This window comes from Dipodomys merriami, unplaced genomic scaffold (genome assembly GCF_024711535.1).
Source record: "Dipodomys merriami isolate MVZ:Mamm:240054 unplaced genomic scaffold, mDipMer1.0.p SCAF_305, whole genome shotgun sequence".
Classification (NCBI taxonomy): domain Eukaryota; kingdom Metazoa; phylum Chordata; class Mammalia; order Rodentia; family Heteromyidae; genus Dipodomys; species Dipodomys merriami.
Window position 1 is genome coordinate 330469 of NW_027204549.1, and position 14605 is coordinate 345073.

General features: G+C 43.2%; 1 long non-coding RNA gene across 1 annotated transcript; it reads right to left on the bottom strand.

Moving 5' to 3' along the window:
• Positions 1-11297: 11297 nt before the first annotated feature.
• On the bottom strand, positions 11298-13698 carry LOC138840886 (uncharacterized). The gene is made up of 3 exons (XR_011376258.1): positions 13239-13698; positions 11547-11623; positions 11298-11450 (listed from the first exon to the last, which is right to left on the bottom strand). It is a non-coding gene; the product is annotated as an uncharacterized lncRNA (long non-coding RNA).
• Positions 13699-14605: the final 907 nt, after the last annotated feature.

Consider the following 14605-nt stretch of genomic DNA (forward strand, 5'->3'; position numbering starts at 1 on the left):
GCTAGTATGGAAGAAAAAGGAAAAAGAATATTAAGAATATATATATATATATATATATATATATATATATATATATAATTTCCAAATGGACCAAGTGGTAGAGTGCCAGCCATAAGCAAAATGTTCCAAACCTAGTACCCACACTAGCACATGTGCACACACACAAAACACACAGATTAATATTGATAGAAATCTATTGTCCCACCGTTCTAGAATCTGAAGGTAATATAATAACCAGAGGTAATATAATGGAAGTCACACACAAAAAAAAACAAAACAGAGGACTTCAAAGGAAGACATTTCTCTTTAATCCACTCTTCCTGGAACCAATTCAGATAGATAATTTTCACCTTATTCATCTATATCTAGGCCCTAGACTGATTTTGTGATGTATGTTTACAGGGTTAGAGGTTGTTCAGCAGCTTCCTTGCTTTGGTTGACAGGAACACAAAGTGGCCCACAACAAGAAAAAAAATGCATATGGAAGCCAACAAGAAGGGCCAGTGAGCGGCCAGGGCTCTTCTCAGCTACTGCTTTACAAGCGCTCCAAGTTGTGGTTCCCTCACTTACCTGATGGGTTATCCATTTCTCAGGGCTTTAAGCTTTTGCTTAAGCATCAGCTTTCGCTTAAACATCTGGTACTTAAGCACAGGCTGCCTAGAGTCCAAGTAGGTTGGGTGTCTGGCCTTTCAGGAAAAGAAATGGTAGCAGAGATCAGGCACTTCTGCTTTTGCATAAAAACATGGCACTCAACATCATCATGGGCCCAACCACATCCACCAAGCATGCTGAGAGACAAGAAAGCCTATGCAAACTTCAGTTTTTTGCCACAAAGCCAAGCTGTACCCAGTGACGCTCTCTGGATCTCACTCTAAGTCATCTCACAGGACAACAGGAAACAAAATGTCAGCAATAAAAGCTTCGCTGAACCTCAGCAAATTATATTAAGAAATAAGACACCACACTCCTACACCAACTCATAATAAAGGGCAACAGCACCTAAACAAAGCTGTTTCTCAATGAGTTGCTTCAATATTACTATGTGGGGAAGGAATCCTAAATCAGGATGAAGTCTTTTGAATTAGATACCTGCAAGCAATGTGACTTAATAATGTCTTCACTTTCCTTTGTTCAAGTAACTGTTGTCTTATTCTGGGAACAAGATTTTTCCTTGGCTCTCCATGAGGAAAATATAACTCAAAAAGCCCCCAAAAGCCATGTGCACAGCCCTAAAAGCCATGAGCACAATACCATGAAAAGCAATCTACTCATCACCAATGACCAGGCAGACCGACTAAGGTGTTTTCTCCTTGTTGAAATATCCCCCAACTTAAATGAACCGCTTTGGAACTATATTTCCTTTCTACTTAATTACTTTCCTCCACAGGTGACTGGCTGTTCCACACACCTAACCTCCTAAGAACAGTCCTAGAAGAATTAGTAGAAGAGTAGGAGGGACAATGCAGTTAATACCTATTTACAAACACTTGGTTTTGGGTACTGCGAACATGGCAGTACAAGAAGCATACTGCCTGCCCCCAGAGCAGCTCATGGTGCAGTAGAAGGGATAAGGAACAAAAAGATCATCAGAGGACACTCCTCCTTCGCCACCACATTTGTATGTATACGACATTGTGCTTCCTTCTCCCAAGTCTGAGGGTTGGCAATGTGGAATCCCACTTCACGGGTGAGATGCATGGGCCCAGAACAGCATCCAATGGGTGGGGGACAGCAAAGCTGACTGGACGACGAAGAGTGGAGTTTCCATTGTAACCAGACATGATCCAGGTGTGGAAAGCAAGGATGAGCAGAGGGACTAGCCCATGCACAGCCACGGGGTCAGGCTGAGGCATAGTGTGCTCCAGAGAAAAAGGAAAAGCTCCGTGATACGGGAGTGCAAGCAGGCAGATAGGGAAGCAAGCTGGCTGTGGCAGGGCATATGGTAGCTGCAGAAATGAGAGGTTCTGCAGGAGGAGGAGGGGCTGAAAGGATACCAGGTGTGTGATGAGAGAAAACAAGCCATGAGGGGTATCTCCTTGCCTACAGAGGACTTAGGTGGCGGAGTCACACCAAATGGGAGGAAATTATCAGTCACATCTGAGTGAAGGAATGATACCTTCCTGAATTTGAAATTACCATGCGCACAAGGCTATTGCGGAGCATCTGTTCTGCACTGGGCTTTGGTGCATATGTAGAGATCGTTTCCTCCTGATGCGATCTTACAACCCCCTGGAGAGGATTTTAACTACTACGTGGAGACAGCAGAGGGACGGGCTTTTGAAATCCTTCACCACCAGGCAAAGGAGAGCAGGTTGCAGGAAGTGATTGGCTTGGCGATGTAAGATTAAGGAGCTCAGAGGTTTGCATTGTTATCTTATCTCTGCAGGTGTGCCACTCACGATGTCGACCTCTGCATCAGATGCCACGAAATTAGGTTGAATTAAACCGCACTAATTAAGACCATTTACGGAATGGTCTGTGTAAATTAATAAGATGCCAGATGGTAAACACAGTGCTAGAGCCTCAAAATCAGATTCATCCAAGGGACTAATTCAGGATTCTGGTGTTAGAAGAAGGGACAGGAGAGAGACAAGGTAAGGATGAGCACAAGGAGTGTTTTCATTATCTATTGCTTCAAAACAAACAGACCTCCCCCCTCCCCCCCAGCCTACTTGCTTCAACTGGAAACCTCGGGTTGAGTATGTTCCCCTTATTGGAAGTACAGAGAATCAGGAGCGTTTCAGAAGCTTTTCTTTTTTCTTTCAGGTTTTGGAATATGTGTTTTGTTAATCACATATAGTTTGATAAATATTCTTTTATGCCTTGACAACAATTAGGTAAGAGTGTAAAATTTTGTTTAGCTTAGAGACTAAACAAAAGCAGACTACCACCTGGATTCGGCCCATGAGCTATAATTCCTATACTTTATGGGGGAACCCATTCTTCAGTACACTTGTAAGACTATACATTGTGTGTGTTTGTGTGTGTGTGTGTGTGCGCGCACGCATATGCGCCTTCAGGGCCTAAGCATTTTCTTTTTTCACTTAAGGCTAACGCTTTACCACTTAAGCCACAGCTCCACTTCTGGCTTTTTGGTGATTAATCCTACCTGGGCTGGCTTTGAACCATGATCCTTAGATCTCAGACTCCTGAGTAGCTAAGCTTACAGGTGTGAACCTGTTGACATTCAGCTCTATTTTTAAGAACTTCATAGACTATACTAACATAGCAAAGACCTAGAAATTCTCAATAATCAGATTCACATTGACTTAAAGATTTACATTGATAACAGGTTTTTTTTTCATGGAAAATATACTTCTGCCTCTCTGTAGTTTAGGTTAGACTGTGACCAAGGAGACTTGAGAGCTAGTTAAAGATTGAAAAACATTATTTCTATAAAATGTTAATTAGATATCAGCAATGAGTTCTCTTTAGTATCTAAAAATATTGTGCTCTTCTCAGGAGGTTAAGTCTTACCCTTAAAAGGATATTTTCACCATGTGTACATTTAAAAAATTCCTATTGTCCCAAATTTTAAAAAGTCTTTCACAACAATCTCACAAGTTAAAAGATAAATGCAAATTAAGAAGCCAGGGTGGGTATATCATGACAAGAGGGTTGGGCTTGAATCAGGGGCCCTTCCATTACACGTCCTCTCAAGAATATGTGTGTTGGAGATATGAGTTCCCCTACCTTTCAAGATGGCTGTGAGGATGACAGTGAATGGAGAATCATTAGTGGAAACATTTCTACATTATGACATTGTGCTTCCGTTCTGGGTAGACAGAGGCAGAACTTAGGGATGTGTTGGGCTAAACTATCAGGTGTCAATCTTGACTCAACTGTCTATGTGACCTTGTGGCAAGTTATTTACCCATCAAAGACTCCAGTGTTTCATTTGCAAGAACCCTACTTCTTGGGGTTTGTGTGTTTGTGTGTGTGTGTGTGCGTGTGTGTGTGTGTGTGTGTGTGTGTGTGTTATCAAGGGCTATGCAGGTAGGTGGGAATGTAAAATAGCATTCAAACTCTGATAGGATAATTTAACTGTTGTCACCACTAAAACTGATCAGTTATTGTGTGTGCCTACTACTAGAAGTTAGCTTTAATCTAATCTGGATTCCCAATCATTTCCAAAATTGTCATGTGTGAATAAGACTAATAACAATCACTAATAATAATAATAATAATAATGTATAGTTGTAATGTAATAAAAATAACATGAAAGTTAATACCCATATGTTTGCCATATTCCCAGTCTTGAGTGTAGGTGTGGTACATGGGCTATAGAACTTCTTCTTACAAGTGCACCACAACCTAGCCACTGACAAAACAGGAATGCTAAGTGACTTTCCTGAAACATGGTGGAACTTTTTCCATCAATTCTGCAAGCCAACTTCCAAAGTGCAGATTCTCCACCACTATACCCTGGTGTGTCTGGAATAATAAAGACTGGGAAGGGAAATTAAAGAAGTCAGGTGCCCCTAAACAGAATCACTGCTGCCCCTTTGTGTAGCAGAGAAGAACTGGATCTGGTTCCAGTGTTTAGCGTTCTTGCCCAGGACCAGCCTACACCATAGGATTCCATTCTCTATGCACAGAAAGCAATTGGCACTGATGACCTGGAATAGATGAAGATAGCCCCTCTAGAATAGCTTAACACCTTTGAAACAGCTCTGCAAAATCCCAAGTGTCAGCAGGAGCTTTTGCATCAAAAAGGACCTGGGGCTAAAATAAAACAGAATGCATTTGGGACAGGAGATGTATACACACGCACGCTTCAGCCGTCCTCATAGGCTAGGCACTTAGGCTAACCTGTTTAGTTGCCCAAGCTTGAATTTCCTAGCAATCCTCTATACACACTAGACAAAACAATACCCCTCTTATTCACTCCCATTGTAGATCTTACAACAGTAAATTTAACATAAGCCTTAGGAAAATAGAATTAGGAGCTAAATCTCCAAGGGATATCTCTGTGAAATGTATTCATTGATTCAATAAATATTTACTGAATGTTTGCTACCAGCCAGACACTGCTGTAGGCATTGGAGATTCATCAGCAAACAAGACAGCAAGAGGCTGGATCCTCAGTGTGTTCACTGTGCTACTGAGAAAGTCAGGCTAAGTAAAAAAAAAAAAATAGAAACAAAAAAAAGTTTATTTCAGGGAGTGGGAAGGAAGCAGACTACATACAAAATAGTGATGTAATGGGGTATGGCTTTTAGGAAACAGCTGTATCAGTTAGCTACTGCTGTATAACAAAGCACTATCCAATAGAATGGTTTAAGATAAGAAGATTTCATTGTTGTTGTTTTGATAAACAAATAAGCAAACTATGTATTTCTGCTGTCTTGGTGCAGGGCTAATCTGAGTTGGTTTTGTTGATTAAATTTCAGTCTAGTTTATTAATTTTCAATCTAAGGATAAGGTGGTGAGGCATGGTTACTGCTTACCCAACAGGGCAGCTGGGTTGTGTGTATGGGAGCAGTGGGATTTCAAAGAAGCATGAAAAGCATATGGCCTCTTGCAACTTATAGCTAATTTGGGAGGTTGGCGATTGGTCTAAGAAAGTTTATGTGGCAGGTCAGAGGAAGGGAAATGGATTCAGCTTCTTGAAAAAAGGAGCTATAAAATCATTCTATGACATTTGCACAGCAAGACGAAAGGAGAATATTCTTAGGAGACAATCACAAGGGCTCAATAGCTATGTGCATATGATTATAAAATGATGTTTACAGAAATAAACTCCATGAAATGGAAGCAAGAGGTGTTTTTGTTATTTTGCTGTTTGTGTGTGTGTGTGTGTGTGTTTTCTCCTTTGTCATTGTTTTGGATTTCTGTACCTTTTGTCTTGTATGTAAATTATTCTGTTCTGGGGAAGGTAAGGGGAAGCAAAAAATGATGGATAAAGGGTGAACAAATGCAGCGGTGATACTAAACACTGTATTGAAAATGAACTGTATACCTTGTGGGAGAGGGGAGTCAGGGGCGGAAAAAATGGAGAAACAAGGGAAGAGGTGACACTGTTCAAAAAGAAATGTACTCAATATCTGACTTATGTAACTGTAACCTCTCTGTACATCAACTTTACAATAAGAATTTAAAATAATTAAATGGACAGAAAAAAATCATCTTATGAAAGGTACAAACACAAGAGGATTGAAGACAGGGAACATCAACCACAAATACCAAGACAGGCCTTTCTAAGGAAGTGACATTTGAGCTAAGACTTGAATGTTTGAAAAAGTCAGATACAAAAAGAGCTCCTACTTGGACTAAATACCCTTGTGCTTGAACATAAACAACAAGTTTGTGTGTGCATGAATTTGTAGATATAAGTAATATGTACTTGTGTGCATGTAACACAAAATTCACATGAAAAGACTCTGCTAATAGAAAAGCCCTGACTCTGGGTCTCTTGTCCTTACCTTCCGTATTTAATACAGGAACAATCACACCTGTGAGTGGATATACTTCATTCTTACAACCTAATGTGCAGAAGAACCACCTTCACAGCATTTTAGAAATATGAATCCTTTAGTCTCCTCTCTAGCAATTCTGATCTGCGAGATCTAGAGTAGGCCCAGGGGATCTTCAATTCATTGAGTGCTCTTAGTCCTACAATAAGAACCCAGCTCTTCTGCACCTAATAAATTAAGAAATACTGTTTTAACTTCTTCTTGGCTTTTGAATTCTTCATGTCTTCTCCATCCCTAGACAGTTGTGTTGAATTTACAGTTCCAATCTATGCTATCTGGCCCTTTTTCTTGAAGAAAATTTAAGTGAATGTGTACCGGGCTGATAAGGGAAAAACAGAAACGAATGCACAGTGAAAACAACAACAGAGTCCTGGAGATATCATGCAATTCCCCAGTTGCTTGTTCAAGTAAGAAATTTGCAACTCTGCCTGCTGTCAGGGACAAGCTGGGGGGAGGGGGTTGCATAACCCATGGGTACACAACTCCAAACATCAAGTCAAGGATGAAAATATTCTTCCCAGAGTTTCTCAGCACTGGCTAGACACTGAACTATCTATTTTCAAACAGGAAAGAGCCAGGTGCTTGTGATTCACCATGAAGACTGAGCTCCACTGAGCAAAAGGACTGAATTAAAATTTTAAAAGCACAAAACCTTCCTTAGTCCTTGAGTGAAGGTTTTGAGTCAAGCCCTGCATATGTCAACGCATAGCTACCTGCCAAAAAGGGCCCAGGACTTTGGACTTGAATTTCTACTTAACAATCAGATTCTTTCTTTGTGTATGTACTGATTATGCTCAGGCGCCATGCAAAAAGCCTTCAATAATGAAGGCTCTTGAGTGGGTAGTATAATAATTTCCTTAGATAAGCAACTGCCAGGATATAAAGTAAATATGCCACTGAGATGTGACTATTCCATAGGGACCATTTAAAATGTCACTTGGTTTATGGGAGAGAAATATTAACATATTATAATCCATGGCAGGATGGTAATAACATATGATCCAGATGATTAGCCGCATTCATTGGGGAACGCAGAAAATATACAGGAAACGTACATTGCAGAGGTTGGTGAACTTGCAGTAGAATTGCATCTGCACTGTGTGTGTCTCTGGTTTGAGAGTCTGTTTCTCTCTGAGTCTATTTTGTCATCAGGAAAATGCACCAATCATGTTAAAATCACAGACAGATGCTTGGAATAATTTGAAACAGGAGTCAAAGACTGTCACACAGAAGCAAAAAACAAAACAAAACAAAACAAACAAACAAAAAACGCAACAATAACATTAGGCTTTGTGAACCAGAAAGTATGTCATAGCCACTCAATTCTGCCAACATGAAAAGAGTCTTAGGAAACTCTCAAACAGATGAATCAATAAACAAGGGCCATACGCCCCTGTGGGTCAAACTCTGACTTGGAGAATATGTGTGATATACATAGCTTCATTTGGACAAAGCTATAACCTGGACAAGATGGTGCCCAGCCATGCTGTGAGGCTCAGGAGGGGGACGGAGAGGTCTATGGCATCATTACTATTGTGATTACCACCCCCATCATCAATGGAACCCAGAGTCTGTGAGCAGAAGGTCTTCGTCTACTTCTGACTCCAGCCTATTGTAGGTTGCTTTTCCTCTCTGGATGCGATTTGAAGGCATTCCCGAGGAGGACCTCAAAGTGCCTTCGGCCTTCCATCCTGAGTCAAGAGCATCTCTTATAAAGCCATCTACTGACCTCACAAAAACATGCAGCACTTTCACACTCTTACCTTGTTTTCCTTCTTCCTGTGAGCAATGGAGGATAATCTGCACAGAGAAGGATGTGCCTCCCAGAAGCAAGAGCAAAGAATGCCTCTTCTTTAAACTAAACTTCTGCCACAATACTTGCAGGAACAGGTCCCTCAGTCCTCTAGTGATTCAGAGTTTGACTGCAGATGTCAAGATGGATAGACTTCCAACCTACTGTGGGGGGTGATCATTTTCCTCTTAGGTTTTTACATGGACAGGAAATGGGTAAAGACAAAAGCGACTTACCAAAAAGATTAGGTAAGGTTGCACTGTGAGACAATTTAAAAGACATCCCGCCCGCGGTCACTCACAAGTTAAAGGCAGCTGCAGAGTTATAATGAAGATAATTAACTTCAAATTTTCAAGTGTTGATGTGTTTTATTTGTTTCCTAGCAGGCATGGGGAGGGGGTGGTTTCTAAAGTCTAGATACTATTTATGAGAAACTGAGTCCCAAAGTCTGTGCCTGCATTATTTCAGGAATTGTCCAACAATGGAGAAACTCAAGACCTCACTCAAGCACAGATGAGCAGCCCAGTGGAATCCCTACCTGTGTGAAGTTGGAGAAGTGCTGATGTCAAGTGACAGAAGCATGGCTGATCAGGACCTGTACGCACTCATGCAGAGATTCCTAACCGGCAACTGTTGTTCTCCTGGAAGCCAGCGCTTTTCCCTTGTCTGCGGGGGTCAGAACCATCATTTCCTTTGGGGTAACCCATCTCCCTCCATTGCCAGAGATTCTGGACAATCTCTCTGTCAAAATCCCCCACCTCATCTGGAACGGGGCCAGAGCGAATCTTTCTTTGGGGACCTGGAGCTTAGTAGAAGGACTTCAGGCACACGAGGAGCTCAACACCTGGATCAGGAAGACACATTCATTCATTCTTGCTTGCTTGCCCTAGAGCTTGCAGGTTCCAAGTTCTCAGGACCTAATCTCCCCTGCCATCGTATAAGCTACCTGACACTCTTCCACAATGAAACCTTTGCTTTCTCTTTATGAAAACCAAAACAACAGAAACAGCCCCGCCAGGTGGCTGCCTGCTTCTGACACACACGTGATCATGGACAACGACCATTTGAATTGCATAAAGATACCTGAACAAGGAAGGATGTTGCTAAGCTGCTTAACCCCATCATCCTGCAGGGCAATCAGTCCAGTGCTGACCAAAACAAACCCCAGTATCCCATGATGCCTGGCACCTGAGGCAGCGGCGATCTGGGCAGCAGGTGGGGATGGAGGCCCAAACAGATCATGGGAGATGAGCCCGGGAAAAGCACCCAGATGTGGTCCCAGGTGGAGGCAACAGCAGCACCCCCGCTAGCAGCTAGGACTGGACTGCCCACTCACCAAGGAGCAAGCATCAGGACCAGTCTTGTGGCGTTTGCTATGCTGTCCGTAGCTATATCACATCCGGTCCAAAGGGACTTCAAGGATGAAGAATTTGTTCCTATAAAAACTGTCAGCAGCTGGGCAGGATGCAGGTTGATCTGGGGTGTCTGATGGAGATTCAATAATATTTCCTCAGCATCTCCTTTCTCGGTGTGGGCTCCCAGGACGTCACAGCTGTCAGAATTCCTGGGGATAGCCTTTCCACATGCACAGAGAATGGCAGGAAAACCCTGTCTCTCTCCCCAAATATTGAACTTCACAACCAAGAGCTGACTGTACCTGAGGAACAATGGAAAAGGAGTGGGGCCGACCCCATACACCCAGGAAAAGGGTGAGATCGTGCCGGCAGCAGCCACTGACTCCATGAACACAAGATATGGGCCTTAACTATCACAGCCCTTAAGTAAGATTGCTTATAGCAATGAATACAGTGGGTAAGGAGCAGAAGGAAACAAGGGTATCAGTGGAAACTGTTACAAGTATATTTGAAGATTCTCCAAGTCACGAAGTACTGATGAATTGGAGAGGCCAGCAGACAACTTCAGCAAAGGGCCAGAGAGTAGATGGTTTGGGTTTGCTCTCTAGTTCACCCATTCAACCACTGCTGCAGAACTAAGGAAGCCACACCCAATACATAAATGGTGGGTGTGGCTACGTGACCCTGACACTCCATTTATCCACACATACTGGCTGTAGCTTGCCAAGCCCTGACTTAGAACTGCAAAACTTGCGTGCTTTGCTACCATGAGCTATGGCAGATTAGCAGAAGCACCTTGACCCAGCCTCTACCCCTCCAACTCCAGTCAACATCCAGAGTGGCTTGGCGTTTGCCCTCACATTTCTTAGATGAAGAACTCCACTGATATGACCAACGCAGAGCACACCGTGCAAACATGCAGAGTATAATTGGTGTTCTTCCTGTCCTTCACCGTCTCCCAGAGGATAACCTTTGGTCCCTCCTGTCTCCTCTCCCCAGCAGCTGTCCCCAACCGGCACTTTTATCTACCTCATTCATCATCAATTCCTACTCAACACACACTTAAACTATTCTTTTGTATCTTTCTGCACAACTCTGCTTCTTTGCGACCTTCCAGTTCCACTGCGTTCATTGCATTGCTTTTGCTCTTCATTTCCCTCCATGGCTCCCAACTTTTCAATCAGTTGTCTGGTCTTGGTGAATTTTCCTGGATAGGTCTACTTATCAAGACCCCTTTTCCACCTCACTAACAGGCTGGGTGTGGCCTGCCTAGTAAGCTCAAACATTTAGGTTTCCTTCCCAGGCCCAAACGCCTTTTAGAGTAGATGCCAGGATATATGACAACCCCTTTAAAGTCAGTTCCGTCATATTCGAGTTTGTATTTTCCTTTCCTACCTGCAATCCTTTCGGGCTTGAGGAGTTTACACCGGCTGCTCATCCATTGCTCTTACAGTATATTTTAACGGGCAACTGTTACAGCATATGCCTGTAATATGCTTTCCCTGTGCAATTAAAATTGCCACCTATCTGTATGAATGTGCGTGTACATACGTGTATGCTTCACCTGGTGGCAGAAGACATTGTCACTGAGGAGTCTGAGGTACCACATCATTTCCCTTTTGTTAATATTTTATTTCTGGAGCTTATATAATCTCCTTTCTAAGGTTCACCTTGTTTGCAGCAGAACTAATTCCCCACTCTAACCACAATCCCATTCCTTGCCTTCCCTTTGTAGTTCATGCATCTGGAAGGATAGAAAGCTTCAAGCAGATCCAGCACCAGGCTGACTTCATGGGTCTTGTGGCACATTCATAGCAGAAGTGAGACCTGAACAAATTAAAGGCCACCACATCAGCCACTTTCCCTTGGATTTCCCGGCTGGCTGTAAAGTCGACTCCTACCTCCCGCAGCCATCAACAGCACCTGGCCTTGTAGCTGAGGTGAACCTTGATGTTCTGCTTATGGTCTTGTATGTCCTCCTCCGCTGGTTCACTCTACTCCTGTGGACAGAGTGCAGAGAAAGGAGGAAATGATCAAATGATGACAAGTGCACTGGTTCTCAAACACGAATGGACAGCCATATCGCTTGGAGATCTGGTTGCAACACAGAATCTGGTTCCTGTCTGCAGTGTCTCTGATTCCTCAGGTGTGAAGGTCTGGAGGGGGTTGTGGGGGCGGGTGGAGCTCAGAATTTACAACAAGCTCCTGATTGTTGCACATGGGGAGAAAGCCTGGTCTATACTAATCCGGGAGCCAGCTTAACTCCAAATACACTTACTGAATGGTGTCTCTTATGAAGACCCCTGAGGTCTATACATTATGTAATAAATGTTTGAGACAACTTGGCATGAGGAAATGTGCCACTGTAACTCAATCTTGTCTTTGGGAAAAAAATTCAAATAAATGGATGTTTTAGAAAAACAAACAGATCTGTCAACACTGAGCTTTTCATCCTCCTGTCATTACAATGGATGAACCCAACCAGCGTCCCATTAGAGCTGTGCTCTTCTGTCTTGGCCTTGCCTCTAAATGACCTGAGCACTCAAGCACAACAGAACCTCTGGGGATAGGCCTTCCTAGCTAATGCTCTAAAGCGCCAGGGAAATGCTGCACTTTCCAGAGTCGCTGCAAGCAACAAGCGATATCCGTACAGCAGTAGCCATTGCTTCCAGTATTTAGTGAATACTCACTCTGGGCAGGCATGATGTAAAAGATGTTAGACATTTAATGAACCTTAGAAAATAGGGGAGATTGTATAGTCATGAGTGTCCAACAACAGAATGAATAGAGGTGATCTATTGCATTAAAAAAAAATGAAGGGACTATATTACATTTACTTAGTAAAAAAAATAAATAAATTGAGTTATTTTCAGGCTTGACTCTTCCAGTAACTAGCTGTGTTCTCACAGGCAAAGATATAAAGTGTGTGTGCTCGGAGGCTTCAGTTATAAATATGGGTAATAATCAGATGCACTTGCTGGGCGTAGAGGATTCAATAAGTAGATATTTGATGTGGCTTTCTAATTTCAGCTCCGGCATCTTTCCCACGTCCCTATCCTTGTCTTTCTAACACCTCCATTCTTACAATGGGAGGAAGCTGGATAAATTGAGAACCAGCGTCTTTTTCATAGGACTGTTTCATAGGACTGAGATGGCAGGGAAAAGCACCACCATGGGTTCTGGCAAGTCAGGTACACAGAGTCTCCGGGACGTTCTGCCTGCCTGCAGCAAGAGGCCCTCGCGGGGACACAGGATTGAGAGTGGACGTCAGTTGCTGGTGACGCAGTGTGGACCGGCCCGCAAGGATGATCCTGGCATCACTGAAAGATGTAGGAAGTCTTCTTCCTCCTCTTTTTCCGTGGCTCTCTAGACCTGGAGGTTTGTTGCACTTTGTGTGACTGTCATTTTAATTCTGTGTAGGCTGAGATTTGGTGGGAGAGGTGTCGCTTTCTGGACTCAGGAACGGTGTGCAAATCTTGAGGTGAAGAGCCTGGAATATTTCTCTCTCTGCCTCTTGCGGATGCAAGGAGGAAAGTCATTATGACAACCTCAATCCCAAGGTTTTCTCCGCAGCAGAACAGGTTTGGAGGCCTTAACTCCTTCAAGAGTCCTCACCTGCTCAAGAGCTCTCCGTCCACCCTGCATCACTAACGGGGAGTAAGGCATAGGACTGAGGAGAATTCTGGGACAACTCTAGTGCAAAAAAGAAACAACAGATAGGGGTTAAGAAAGAAAAGCTGCATCTCTGTGAACATTTGTGAAGGTCGTAGGACTAACATTCTAAATGTAAGGAGGACAGAGAATGGTCCCTTCCCCGGTTCCACCCGTGACGTTCCCACTAGAGTTCCCACGTGGAGCTCTAGTTAATACCATGCACTGCGTAGAAGGAACTGCAGGATGCAGACATTCCCCGTGGTGGTGAACTTGGAGAAGCTCAAAGTCATGAGGGGGAAAACAAAGCAAAGATTCCTCAACAGGAGCTCCAGGCACTGACAGCTACAAGGATTAAGCTCAGCCTAATGCCTACCCAGATTAACATGCTGTCTCACACTGAAGAACTGTTTACTTCAACTCCTTTCACCCAATGGACACTGACCTTCAACAAACATTGCCAGGCATACTACAAAGGGGGAGGAAGCCACACTTGTAAAGGACACAGCAGGCATTAGAGTCAGTCTCAGACTTAACGCAGGTGTTGCAGTTAAGGACCTGAGCTTTTGTCCTTTTATAAATGGATACTAGATTTTGCAATTTTTGTGTTTTTTGTTTTTTTTTTTCTTTTGGGTCCGGTCGTGGGGTTTGAACTCTAGGCCTGGGCACTGTCCCTCAGCTCTTTAGCTCAAAGCTAGTGCTCTACCACTTGAGCCACAGTGCCACTTCCGGCTTTTTCTTTTTGATAATGTGGTGCTGAGCAATCGAACCCAGGACCCCATGCATGCAAGGCAAGTGCTCTACCACTGAGCCACCTTCCCAGCCCTTGTTGTTTTTTTCTACATGTTTTGATGTGATCATTTGATTGTTGTCTTTAATTGTCTTAATACAGTCTTAAGATATTAAATTGCTGGGCACCGGTGGCTCACTCCTGTAGTCCTAGCTACTCAGGAGGCTGAGATCTGAGGATCACAGTTCAAAGCTAGCCTGAGCAGGAAAGTCCATGAGACTCTTATCTCCAATGAACCACCAGAAAACCAGAAGTAGCACCATGGCTCAAGTGGTAGAGCAATCACCTTGAGCTGAAGAGCTGAGGAACAGTGCCCAGTGCCAGAGTTAAAGCCCCATGACAGACAAAAAAAAAAAAAAAGATATTAAATTTCTGAGATAAATTTCTTTGGTTATAATAAACAACCTTTTTCATATATAAGTAGACTTGATTTACTTGTTTTTTTATTTACTTATTTTTATTTGCCAGTCCTAGGGCTTGAACTCAGGGTCTGGGCACTGTCCCTCAGCCTCTGTGCTTAACACTAACACTCTACCACTTG